Source organism: Callorhinus ursinus, unplaced genomic scaffold (assembly GCF_003265705.2).
Source record: "Callorhinus ursinus isolate GAN/ISIS: 27379988/994484 unplaced genomic scaffold, GSC_fseal_2.0 scaffold1, whole genome shotgun sequence".
NCBI classification, from domain to species: Eukaryota; Metazoa; Chordata; class Mammalia; order Carnivora; family Otariidae; genus Callorhinus; species Callorhinus ursinus.
The window spans coordinates 69004642-69019212 of NW_027397063.1; the positions used below are offsets into that span (position 1 = coordinate 69004642).

The following is a 14571-nucleotide window of genomic DNA, read 5'->3' on the forward strand; positions in this document are numbered from 1 at the left end:
ACGCAGAACGTGCCGGGTGTAGAGCCCAACCAGAGCTCAGCACAATCAATGAGGCTTTTGATTCTTTTAAGCCTTGATTCGAATACCACCTCCAAGTTTAGTGTTGTGAACTCTTGGTAGAAATGTTGAATCTAGAGGGGTTCTAGTTTTGAGAAGTGAATTACGGAAGTCAGTTTTTCTGGCTTTAAAAATATGTTGAACTTTAAAAATGAAAAACAAAAACCCTCCTGCAAAAGGATACCATACATTGAGTCAGGACGCAGATAGACTGATAAAATTAGCTATTAACTTTCCATCCTTCCCTAGAATCCCATGCTGTCTTACCAAACAACTATGTTTCACGTGTAACATGCTATATTCCAAATGAAATGTCTGGACTGATGCAGAGTTTACAATCTAGAATAAACCTGGGATGGGGATCTGATTAGAAAGATGCAGAACTGGAATTGCCCTCTTACCATGAGAACCTTTAAATGGCCATGACGTAAGAAATGCCTATAGGTGGATAACTAGTGTGCTGATGTCTCAACCACAGCAGCAGTCTGATTGGCTTCCTTGTCTGCATCTCTCCTCCTGTAACACTTCCCTATCCCCAAAGTGACTTCTGGTTTCCTTTCCAAAACACAGATGTGACCAAGGAACTTCGCTGCTAGCAAAAACTTCTATGGCTCTACAATGTGAAAAGACCTAATTCCTCACTTGACATTCAACCTCCTTTTCTAGGGTCAGATTTCCCTAATGCCTCAGACTGTTCACTCTTATTCAAACCTATAAGAGACTTCCATACTTCTGTACACTGGCTAATGCCTAGTATGAATTTTGACCTTTCAAGGTACAGGTCGGAAGGCAACTCTCCAGTGAAGCCTTGCTGCATGCCTTCAGTTGGAGTCAACTCCTTCTTTCTCTACCCCTCCCAAGTACTTAATTAACATTGCTTATAGCACTTACAGTGTCCACTGTATTGAAATTATTTGTGGGATGCCTGGGTGGCTCAGTCACTTAAGCATCTGCCTTTGGCTTACGTCATGATCCCAGGGTGCTGGGATCCTGCATCGGGCCCCTTGCTTCTCCCTCTGCCTGCCGCTCCCCCTGCTTGTGCTTGCTCTCTCTCTGACAAATAAACAAAGTCCTAAAAAAGTTATTTGCACATTTGTGCAAACTAATTTCTTTAGCGAAAAGGTCATGTCTTTTTTTTAAAGTTTTAAATTTTAATTCCAGTGCAGTTAACATAGTGTTATATTAGTTTCAGGTGTACAGTATAGTGATTCAATGATTCTATATATCACAATGATTCAAAAATCACAATGATTCTATACATCACCCAGTGCTCATCATGATAAGTGTGCTCTTAATCCCCTTCACCTATTTCACCCATCCTCCCACCCACCTCCCCTCTGGTAGCCATCAGTCCGTTCTCTGTAGTTAAGAGTCTGTTTCTTGGTTTCTCACTCTCTTTTTCCCCTTGGCTCATTTGCTTTGATTCTTAAATTCCACATATGAGTGACATCATATGGTATTTGTTATTCTTTGACTGTCTTCTTTTGCTTAGCATTATACATTCTAGCTTCATCCATGTTGTTACAAATGGCAAGATTTCATTCTTTTTAGTGGCTGAGTAATATTCCATTGTGTATATACACACCACATCGTCTTCATCCATTCATCTATTGATGGACATTTGGGGTGCTTCCATAATTTGGCCGCTGTAAATAATGCTGCAATAAACAGATGGAATCATGTATCCTTTCAAACTGGTGTTTTTGTATTTTTTGAATAGAAACTCAGTAGTGCGGTACTGGATCTCAGGATAGTTCTATTTTTAACTTTTTGAGGAACCTCCCTACTATTTTCCATAGTGGCTGCACCAGTTTGCATTCCAACCAATAATACACAAGCATCCCTTATTCTCCAAATCTTTGCCAACGCTTGTTGTTTCTTGTGTTTTTGATTTTTAGCCATTCTGATAATAGTTTAGATTTGCATTGTCCTGACGGTAAGTGATATTGAGCATCTTTTCTGTCAGTCATCTGGATGTCTTTGAAGAAATGTCTGTTCTTGCCTTCTGCCCATTTATTAATTGGATTGTGTGTGTGTGTGTGTGTGTGTGTGTGTGTGTGTGTGTGTGCTGAGTTGTATACATTATATATTTTGGATACTAACCCTTTATTGGATATGTCACTTGCAAATATCGTCTCATGTTTAGTTGGTTGTCTTTTAGTTTTGTTGTTTCCTTCACTGTGCAGAAGCTTTTTATTTTGATATAGTCCCAGTAGTTTATTTTTGCTTTTATTTCCTTGCCTCAGGAGACACATCTAGAAAAAATGTTGCTATGGCCAATATCAGAGAAATTACTGCCTGTGCTCTCTTCTAGGATTTTTACGGTTTCAGATCTCACATTTAGGTCATTAATCCATTTTGTGTATGGTGTAAGAAAGTGGTCTAGTTTCATTCGTTTGCATGTAGCAGTTTTCCCATTACCATTTATTTGAAGAGACTTTTTCCCATTGCACATTCTTGCCTTTTTATCAAAGATTAATTGACCATGTAATTATGGCTTTGTTTCTGGGCTTTCTATCCTGTTTCACTGATCTGTGTGTCTATTTTTGTGCCAGTACCATACTGTTTTGATTACTACAGCTTTGTAGTATAACTTGAAATCTGGAACTGTGATACCTTCAATTTTGTTTTTTCTTTTTCAAGATTGTTGTGGCTGTTTGGGGTCTTTTGTGGTTCCACACAAATTTTAGGATTTTTTATTCTAGTTCTGTGGAAAATGCTGTTGGTATTTTGATAGGGATTGCATTAAATCTGTAGATCACTTTGCGTACTATGGACATTTTAACAATATTTGTTTTTTCAATCCATGAGCATGGAATATCTTTCCATTTGTGTTATCTTAAGTTTCTTTCATCAATGATGTATAGTTTTCAGAGTACAGGTTTTTTATCTCCTTGGTTAAGTTTGTTACAATACCTAGTAAATATGAAAAATAATTTCATTATTTTTGGTGTAATTGTAAATGGGATTGCTTTCTTAATTTCTCTTTCTGTTGCTTCATTATTATTATATAGAAATACAATGGATTTCTGCATATTGATTTTGTATTCTGTGACCTTACGGAATTTATTTTTTCAATTCCAGCAGTTTTTTTGGTGGAGTCTTCAGGGCTTTCCATATGTAGTACCATGTCATCTGCAAGTAATCAAAGTTTTACTTCTTCCTTACCAATTTGGAGGCTTTTTCTTTCTCTTGTCTGAGTGCTGTGGCTAGAACTTCTAGTACTATGTTGAATAAAAGTGGCGAGAGTAGACATTGTAGTCTTGTTCCTGATCTTAGGAGAAAACTCAGTTTTTTTACCATTGAGTATGATGTTAGCTATGGGTTTTTCATCTATGGCCTTTATTACGTTGAGGTATATTCCCTCCAAGTCTATTTTGTCAGGTTTTTATCATGAATGTTGTACTTTACCAAATGCTTTTTCTGCATCTATTAAAATGACCATATAGTTTTTAACCTTTCTCTTGTTGATGTGATGTATCACATTGATTGATTTGTGAATACTGAACCATGCTTGAAAACCAGGACTAAATCCCACTTGATCATAGTGAATGATTTTTTTTCATATATTGTTGGATTCGGTTTGCTAATGTTTTGTGGAAGACTTTTGCATCTGTGTTCATCAGTGATATTGGTCTGTAGTTCCTTTTTTTTTTTTTTTTTTTTTGGTGGTGTCTTAATCTGGTTTTGGTATCAGGGTAATGCAGGCCTCAGAGACCATGTCTTAAGAAGGTATTTTGCGGTCTCATACTATACCCAGTATACTACCTGGAATAAAACTAAACCGAGGATGAACGTATACAAAATGAATGAATGAAGGAAAATTGTTTATATCCTACTTAGGCGTTATTGGACTGGTCTGATTCTCCTGACTCTGAAATCCATCCCCAAATGAATTGGTAAATTCATCACCATCCTCTCCTCAAAGCTGTGGTTGCTGGAGGTTCTGAAATTGCTTAGTATGCCTCTGGTCACAGTCTAAACTCATGGAAACTATTAACCTATTTCCCCCCATTTTGAAGTGGTGAAATTAAAATAGCAGAAGAACATAAGATGAAAGTCTGGAGAAAATGATGCTCTGGACAATGAGGGCCCTGCTTTTTTTCTATCCTGGTGATCTGAGCTGATGTGGCTGCAAACTGTCTTCCTAGGGCTTGTGTTTTGCTCTTTGTGGGTTTTAACTTTTTTTTAAAGGCAGCTCTGTAATGGAGTTGAACAAACCAGAAAATGCTTGACAAGAGAATGTTTTTGTTTGCACTGAGGCTTGGCTGCAAGATTTAGCCCATTTACTCAAAACCAGTAGCACCATATAAGGTTGGGTCAGTTTCTAAGGAAAGACTTTATGGTCTGTGGAATCACTGTTCAAACGACAGGTAATCTGAACATTTTTGCTACAAAGGAAAAACAGTGCAAAATATGCCTAAAGTGAGATTACTATAATATGCCCACAAATCAGAAAATGAAGGTTCTAAGAATATGGCTGACTAGAAGCTTGGGCTAGCAAATGGTAGAGGAGGACATATGAAACATCTCTAGCCAGCTCCCTTTACTGAACTTTTCTCCTTTCAGTCTCTAGCTGGTCCACTAGGAGCCATAGACATACCTTCTCTTTGAGGAAGGGTAAAGACTCTTATGAAGCTTACCATGTTAAGTGTAGTTACCATCTGTCACCATACAAAGCTATTACAGTATTTTTGACTCTGTTCCCTGGGTTGTACTTTTCATCTCCATGACTTACTCATTTTATAATTGGAAGTTTGAATCATTATGTTGTGCACATGAAACTAACATAACATTGTAGATCAGCTATACTTAATAATAATAATAATCCAAAGGTTACAAACATAGTGATTTGAATGGGCACATGCACCCCAATGTAGCAATGTCCACAATAGCCAAAATACGGAAAGAACCCAAATGTCCATCGACAGATGAATGGATAAAGAAGATGTGGTATACACACACACACACACACACACACACACACACACACACACACGTATATACATACACATATATGTATATGTGTACATACATATATACATATATACAATGGAATATTACTCAGCCCTCAAAAAGAATGAATCTTGCCATTTGCAATGATGTGGATGGAACTACAGTGTATTATGCTGAGCAAAAGAAGTCAGAGAAAGACAAATACCACATGATCTCACTCATATGTGGAATTTAAGAAACAAAACAGATGAACATAGGGGAAGGGAAGGAAAAATAAAGTGAGATGAAATCAGAGAGGGAGACAAACCATAGAGACTTTTAACTCTAGGAAACAAACTGAGAGTTGCTGGAGGGGAGGGGGGTTAAGGGGTTGGGGTAACTGGGAGATAGGCATTAAGGAGGGCATGTGATGTAATGAGCACTGGGTGTTATATACAACTGGTGAATCACTAAATTCTACCCCTGAAACAAATAATATGCTGTATATTAACTAAATTGAATTTAAAGATTTATTTATTTTTTACAGAAGAAAGAGAGAGAGAGAGAGAGAGAGAGAGGAAAGAGAGCAAGTAAGGGTAGAGGCAGAGGGAGAGAATCTCAAGCAGACTCCCTGCTGGGTGTGCAGCTGGACGTGGGATGCGGAGCTTGATCCCACGACCCATAAGATCATGACCTGAGCCAAAACCAAGAGCTGGGATACTTAACTGACTAAACCACCCAGGCGCACCTAAATTGAATTAAAAAAAAAAAAAGGATGCACTCAAATAAATAAATAAATAAATAATTAAATAAATAACTAGTAAAGGACTTTTACAATGTTAGAGCGGAGGGAATAAGGAGTTCCTCTAGTCTAGGCCTCTGATTTCACAGGTGAAAAACAGACCCAGAGCACTAATACAGTTGGACGCTGAGTCATGGAGTTCATTAGGGACAGAGGAGAGACTAACACCCCAGGTTCTTGTAACTCCCTAATTAAGATATGGATCTGATGAATTAATCGTGTTACCATAGGGAGGGAAAGTTTCTATATGAAGAATATGGACTGTTCCTCTGGCTTTGTTAACATCCACTGCATGGGTACTTGGGTACATTTTTTCTTCTTTCTAGACCACAGTTTTCTCAACTGTAAAACAATGATTAATTCTAACTCAACAATTTTATTGCTCTGTGATAGATCAGAATTAACAACAGTGGGGAAAGGGAAAGGGCAATGTTTCCATTACTAGAGGTATACTAGAAACAACTGGGTAATTTCTCCTCTGAGGTTTGAAAGGAGGGTTCATGTGTTAGAAACCTGGATTGTATAATCTTTACTATGTCTTAACCACTTGAAATTCCAGAAATTACTAGTGGTAGAATTTCAAGCATGGCAGAGGAAGATCTTTGTGTCTTCTTATAGAAGGTTATTTTAAAACCAGACCAAAAGATGCCCTCTTTGCATAAACACAAGGCTTTTCTAAAGTCACTTAAGATGAAATGGCTAATAAATAAAATAGTTTTTAAGGAAATAGAAAAATAAATAAGTCTCCAAGCAAATAAGTGAAAGAAGGGCATCTCTAAGTATGCCTACTCAAACGCATCTTGTGTGTGGAGTAGGGGTATCATGGCGGGGGGTTAGGAAGGAAGAATGTACTCCAGCATAAGAATCACCCAGATCAGTAGAGTGTTTCATGACCTGGCTTTGGATCCATCTCAGCTGCTCTTTCCTATGGACCCCACCTTCCAGTTGCCACTCTGAGCTCTCTGCCAACTCTTTAATAAGCTATGTTCTTTCACAAGCCCAGAATAGCTCATATCCTTCTTTGCCTAAAGAATACCTATTCATTCTTTAAAGTTAAGCTCAAATGTCACCTCTTCTGCAAAACACTTCTAATTCTCCCTCTGCTGTACCCCTAGCAAAATAAGTCACTTCCTCTACTCCATAGGATTATATGATGCTTTTCTGATGACACTGATATAACGTACTTGATTTCATGATTTGCATCAACCTCAGCTACCAAACCCCACTCTGGCTGCATGGAGCCATAGTCCTAGGTAGAGCTTCCTAGGAAATAGATTCTGAAACCGAGATTTGTACATGGGAAGTTATGGAAGAGTGTCTTCGAGATCAGCACCTGTGGGAGAGTATAGGAAGCCCCTGGGCAGAGGGAGAAGCTGGACCATGATGCAGTCACAGCAAAGGCATCTGATAGTTCCCTGGAGAACTCTGGAGCTGGGATGGTTCTGCACATTTGTCTTTCCTTGACGCTAGCGAGTAGGGCCTTTACATCCCCTGCATCTACTAGTTAATGCATACAGGAGGCTCTCAAGGAAGAGGAGTGATCTTGGGTGAAAAGGTTCCCTTTAACTGAGAGTAATTACCAGAGAAGGAACTCCACTACAAACGGTTGGTGGGGGGAAGGAAAGCCTCAGTCCTAAAGAAGGATCTGAGCACTGGGCTACTGCCTCCACACTATAACCATCCTTGCCCAGGACCTATATAGTTCCTGACACAGGGTCAGCAACTGCTGACCGGCTGTGAAGCGCCTTACAGCTGAAGCTGAACAAAGAGTCTAGATTTCTTTTCTTTTTCAAGAATTCTAGGCACTGTTTTGAGGATTTTTTTTTTTTTTTTTTTAGAATCTACAGAAAATGTCTTAAGCAGTTACTCCAACGAAGGTACGGTCAAAGGGAGATGTGAGAGTAGCAGAAAAAACAAGAAAGCTACCAAAAGGCACAGTTTATAAACTTTGCTGAAGTGATGGCAATACAATTATGATTAAAAGCAAAAAGTTAAGTGAAAATAAAAATAAAGTCACAAACAAATCTCGTACACGAAACTCCCAAATGTAACTGTTTTTAAATTAGAGATACAATCTGGTTGTATCTTTTCTATCCTTGGGTACTGTATAAATAACTTCTCTAATTCACAGGCAGAAGAGCTAGAAGAATCATCTGAATATAAATGAAGCATATAGGTAACAGAAGGATTAACTACTAGTTAGATGATAGGGAAAATAGTTCTAAAATTTACATATTGCCTAGGTATGTCTGCATTTTCAATGGTGAGTATTTTAAATCAAGGCACATAAGTATTTGAAGATTCAGAAGACTATGAAGTGTTGCCATTTAGAAATGTTAAAATTTTCATTTCATAAAATTAAAATGTGACCTTATATTCAATCTTTATTGTTTTTTTAGGTACAAAAGCAGTTTTGAAACAGAAAAGACTCTTGGAAAAAATGAGGGTGACACCTCATTTCTAGATACACTTTTGGTCTTGTTGGGATAAGAATAACAAGGAAAAAAGAAGAGTCTGAAGATATTAGGCCTTTAAGATCTTTAGAGGTGACGCTTGTCCAGGAGTCTCAACTCCCCTCTCTTGCCTGCCTCTCCCATAATCCTTTGCTCAAGGCAACAGTTAACCAGGGAAGCACATCCACAACAGTCCCAAATCACTTCTGGATGAAGAGCATGAAAGGATGGTGCCTGTCAGGGTGGGGGAGGGGGAGAGGGTGGTGTCCATACGTACAGTTTAAAAACCATGATTCTAGTCCAACTACCAGATTCCAGACACTAAGACGCAGAGAGGGGAAGCACACCTAGTAGCAGATTTGGAGTTAGAATATTGGTCTCCTAATTCTCCTTCCAGTGGCTAGTCCCCTGCCCCAACACACTATACTTATTTCATATTTCAGAAGACACGCTCCATATCACAAACATAAGGCATTCAGGTGGGCTACTCACAAGTTAACCCGCCTATAAATAAAGAGAGGAAATATGTCGAGATCCTAACACAGTTTGTCTACTGTCAATTTCACTGGTTCCCACAGGGTAAGATAGAAAACTCACCGTTGCATCCCCAGCATCTACAGCAGTATCCTTGCGTAAAATTGCTGTTCCCCAAATACTGGTTAGATGATGAATTAATAAACTCTGGATATGTACATAAAAGAAAAGGATTTTATTTAACCATGCAAAACAATTCTCTAGTCCAGAGCTTCTTAATAGGCAGGCTAAGACAGAGGGTGCTTCGCTGGCTTCCAGGGGTACCACATTTAGGAGGGGTAGAGGGGGACAGAGGTTTCCATAGTTCCTGAGTGGTCACCTTGGGTCAGGTCACTGATTCCAGTATGCTAACTGAATGACATCCTTTCCCACATGGGTCATGATGTGGAAGGTTGTGAAGCACAGCTGAAGTGTTGGTGTTCCCAATGGAATAGCGGTGTGGTACAGTAAGGCGAGAAGAGGGCTGTGACTCAGCACACCTCCACGGAAATGCTGGAGTGACATTACTGAAACTCAAAGAATTATACTCCCTACCTTAATTTTGTACTTTAAATTTTTTCTTGATGTTGATAATCAAGAAGACTTCCCAAATGATGGCAGTACTTTTGGGTTTCCCAGTAGATGAAGACATCATTTTACCTTGGTAGTTCTCCTAATGTACTATGGTACAACGCCTCCCTACGGTTCTGCCTCCCAGTGAGGCACACATTTCTTATTAAAAGGTTTTTCACTTTCCAAGTGTCCTTCACCTACACATATATCTTTTTTTAAGATTTATTTATTTATTTTGGGGGGGCGCACAAGTGGGAGGGGCAGAGGGAGAAGGAGATTCTCAAGTAGACTCCACGTGGAGTGTGGAGCCCGATGTGGGGTTTGATCTCACGACCCTGAGATCATAACCTGGACTGAAGACAAGAGTCGGACCCTTAACCGACTGAGCCACCCAGGCACCCCACCTATATCTATATTTTAATCTAAATCTGTATCTGTATCTCTTTGTATCTGTATCTAATATGCGCTTTGAAACAGATAGAAAACAATAATGCTAAGACCAGTGTCATCCGATGCCTATGACTGTGATTTTTGAATCAGAATCAAAATTCCTATTCTGTAGATGAGAATTCTAAATTTTAAAGATAGGAAAACTCTCGAGTCAATTTATTAGATGGCATCAAACCCACAGAATGTGTTTTCTTTTGAGGTCATTAGCCACACACAAAAATGACAACTATGAAACATGGAACTGGAAATTTAGTAAAAGAACTCAGCATCCTTATTTTTTGTTCACTTCCACTAATTTTTTTTGAGCACAAGTCTTTGCACCCAATGCCTGTATTACCTCGGCTTTCCTATCAATCCCCTTTAAAGAAACTTTTTGCATGATTTTCTGATGAGCAGAGCAGCCAGGCTTCCCACTTAATTCAGCCTTGCAGAAAGCCTAAAGAGGGGAACAAAATGTTCAACATCCTGGCAGGTACAGAGGCAGAGAGAACAAAGACACCATCCCTGCCCTCAGAGGTTCCCAACGTAGTGGGAGGAACAGACACTTCTATAAATAACTGACTAGAGGCAAAGGGCAAAACACATCGCTATTATGGAGGAATGAGTAATGTGTGATGGAAACACAGAGGAGAGAGTAATTACTTCTGAATGGTGAGGGAACATGCAGCATGGTGGTGGTGTGTGATGCTGGGAACCTATCTGGGTGGGATTTGAGTTGCTCTTAAAAAAGAAAAAGGCCATTTAACACTCTTTGGAATTAATGTGTTATAAGGAGAGTTTTCATTATCTAAGTCCCAGGTCTGCCTACAATGAAATGAAATTCATTTCACAGGAAGCGTTTGTAACAAAATCAGTGTATTGAGCGGCACTGGAAGGGGAAGTCAACATTGGGAGAGACCACCATCTGTGTGTCAAACTAACAGAAACAAAGGACGTGCAGGACTAGTCATGTAGAATTTAGGAAAAAAAAATTCTTAAAAAATTTTCTGTGTATATTTGGGCTAAATAAACTGGATTTAAAATTAAGAAGTATATCCTCCCACCACAAGAGAAAAGGCTGACAGAAAGGACCCAAAGACCAGAGCAATTAAGTTACTTTATTCAATTTTGCCATGAGCCACAAGTCACGTTCTCCACAAAGTAAATAAAGCCCCGCTGCTCATTCTGAAGCACTCAGTTTGGGATTATGATCTGAGCTTTAGGAAATTAAAAAAAAAAAAATCCCATTAAAGGACATTTAGTTTATCTATACCTTAAGGCCTAGAGAGGTGGTATTTTACCTTAAACAGTGCAGACCCTGTAGTACGCTAGCTTTCCCTAAACACTTCTCTCGAATGTCTCATAACCCTGGAGGCGTACGATGAAGGCGGAGGGGCTGAGCCCTGATGCTAGTGCCAGGCCTTCATGCCAGGAGCAAAATTAAAAGATCACACGGCACTCCATGGAGACTATTGTGAGAGGGCAAAAAAGAACAGAATTCCTTTCCTTCCCAGCCAAGTCAGATCACAGATTTGCCTTCACAACACCTTCAAGGTACAGTCTGTTGGGACTTGTCAACTCAGGAACCAGAGCAGAGAGTCTGTCATACGCAGTTAGAGAAGTGGCGATAGATTTGAGAGACCTGGGCTGGGAAGTCCAGGCAGTGGGCCTGGACTTGTTGGCCTTCAGTTTCCTCATCTACTGAATAAGAGTGAAAATGTCTACAGCGCAGTGCTGGGAGCACTAAGTGAGATCCATGTATGAAAGGAAGTGCCCAGGGCCTGCTGTATACTAACTGGTTTTGTGTTCATTCCCCTTACAGATTCTAAGGGTCTAGGACATATATTTAATTAACTGGCATTCCTTGGTCACTTAGCTGAATTACCATATTTAAGCACCACATTTCAATTTTTTTTTCGAATTTGTCCTTCACCATCAATTCGTCTATATCTTATAGAAGAATTTCATATCCCTATTTTTTTTTTAAAAAATGGATTACTTAAGGAATCCTGTGTATGATACCCTGGGACAACTGGATAATATAATATCAAATGAGCTTCTGGATTCCTAAGAGATTCTCCCCCTGCTTCCTAGGAATTTTGTGGAAAAGTTGTTCTTACTTCTATGTAAACATTATTGTACCTCAAACCCATAAATTTCTCAGTCCTTCTTAAAAGTAATTTACATTATTTTGTACTACCCAAACAAAAACTGAGAACTTGTCTTGGTTGAGTTTTTAAAGTTTACGAAGTGCACACAAACAAGACCTCATTTTGATCTCTACAGCAATGTATTACAGCAGGTAGAATGGTAGAATTCTTGTCCTGCTTTTATGCCACATGACTATAAATGTGTTTGGATTTGAACCAATGTCTTCTAAGTTCAAAGACAAAGTTGCTCATTCTTCTACTTCACACTGTCCTCCAATTAAGTTTCTCCTAGGTATCTCTATCTAGTTCACGTAATGCCAATTACACTGAATGCAGTTATGACTCTCTAGCAAACTGCTGTGCCACAGCCTTTCACAAGTACATAGTTTGCTTGAGCTTGAAAAAAATTATGAAAATCATCTTGTTCCACTCTCTCCCCTTAAATAGTAGGACACTGCATGTGGGGAAGGCAATTGCCTACTGTTGTAAACTAGGGAAAGAGCTGAGTTCAGGGCCCAATTGCCCCAGTTTCTATAGAGTGCTCTTTCCCAGACGCCATGCTGGATCGTTTTGGAGTACCAAAACTTCTCTTTGGTGTTCTGGCCCTTGTTAGCAATAAGAATATGACAACTAATATTGGTTAGTTGTTGACATAATTACTTACATCACAAATGAAAAATCAGTTGAACATATGACACAACTTGAGTTTTTGCCGCTGTCAAAACAAGGCCATCTCACACCGATAAGTATGGGTGCCCTCTGGCCAATGACTCGGAGAGCTAATCCTATCCTAGGCCATGGCCTGATGTCTTAGGTTCACTTTTCATAATTCCTGCCACTTGTAACTTGTAAATAGAGGTTATTCACAGAACTCAGGTTCCACTGAGGCAGTCACTTTCTGGAATAACTGGAATTTCACAGCTTCTTGAACAAAATTCCATCATCTGAGTGTCAATGTTTTCATCTATTAGAATGGGATACTAATTATACTATTATTACTAATTATTACTATCGACCTTACAGAATTTTGATAATTAAATGAGATAAGAAATGTAAAATGCACTCTTAAGAATGTAAAGATTAACTATAGAGAACAAACTGATGGTTACCAGAAGGGATGTGGGTCGGGCGATGGGTGACATAGGTGATGGGGATCAATGAGTACACTTACCATGATGAGCACTGAGTAATGTACAGAATTGTTGAATCACTATATTGTACACCTGAAACTAATGTAACACTGTATTTTAACTATACTGGAATTAAAAAAGAATGTAAAGAGATGTAAAGATATTGTGATAAAGTCCTTTTCTCTGGGCAAAACTACTGTTCCATGTGAGGACAGACCCGAATTCCTGGCTCTTCAGTCTCTGACTAATCAACTGAGCCTACTTTCCATTGCCCTTATCACAGAGAGAAGACATAATATGAGAGATACACATAGGCATCCATAATCCCATGCATATTGCGTTTTGGAAAGTAGAGTGTGCTTTTTTTCCCCTCTCATTTTTATTTTGTTTTCAACAGACATTTTGTGTTGTTCTATTTTTCTTTCATTTACACATGTGGAACACCTAATAAATTCTGCAACAGGTACATATTATGCATTTAGAGTGTGCATGCACAAGTCTCATGGACAGTGTAGTTTGTCACAGGCTCTTCAACTAAGTCCCTGATGCCTGTGAGGTGCCATTTTGACTACCCTCAATTTACAGTGGACAGGAGGCCTCCATGGGGAATAAGATTTATCTCTGGATCACAATGCTAACCCCAGCACTATTTGAAACTAGGACTGCTGAAGTAGATGTTTATGGAAACCCTGCACAGTATGGTGACATAGAAATGACCCTAAGGTAAGGGCTGTGCCTAGTTTTGGAAGGCCAGCCACTGGCAGTGAGGTCTGTGGAAAGCATTTGCTTGTGCTGGCCGAAATTCCTATACCTATAAAATAAGAGACTTTATTAAGTAGACCTCTTGGTCTCTTGAAGCTCTATGATTGGTTTGAGGGCCCAACAAAAGTTTCACCAGGGCAGTACTGGCTCTTTGTTTTGTTCACTGCTTAAACCCCAGGTCACTGAAAAATGGCTGGCACGTGGAAGAAGCTCAATAAATATTTAATTAAGGAACTGAATGAATGATTGGGAATGAATACTCCAAAGAGTCATCCAATAGCACTGACTCCCATAGACATACCCGAAATTCCATAACCATCTTCAGATGGCCTTCCATCACCACCCTATTTGCAGCCTCTTCTCCTGAGCCAGACTCTATCTCATTGCCTTGTTACTTTCTTTATACCCTTATCACTGCCTGATATCACCTCATGCATCTGGTTGCTGACATGCTTATTGTTTACTTCCCTACCAGTCCGTTTGAGATACTACAACATTCACAGTCTTGGAGCAGTGTTTAACACATACCAAGCACCTAATAAGTGTTTGTTGAATGAGAAAAGTAAATGACATTAATCTAACATCTAAGGTCTCTTCCAACTCTTGGTTCTTTGAGTCCATCTCAGCAAAAGTATCTTTCTAAAAAAAATTAGGCCTACAAATTTCGCTAAAAAAACACATGATCTGACGTTAATCACACAACACTGGCAGGACAATGTTCTTTTACTTACCGCATTTGTTCATCGTGGGTAACTGACCCGTCTAGG

The 14571-nt window shown here is 39.2% G+C and overlaps 1 protein-coding gene across 17 annotated transcripts in view; it reads right to left on the bottom strand.

Annotated features, from left to right (window-relative positions):
• Window positions 1–14571, bottom strand: part of LPP (LIM domain containing preferred translocation partner in lipoma) — a 667328-nt gene that overhangs the window by 24493 nt on the left and 628264 nt on the right. The window lies entirely within an intron of this gene.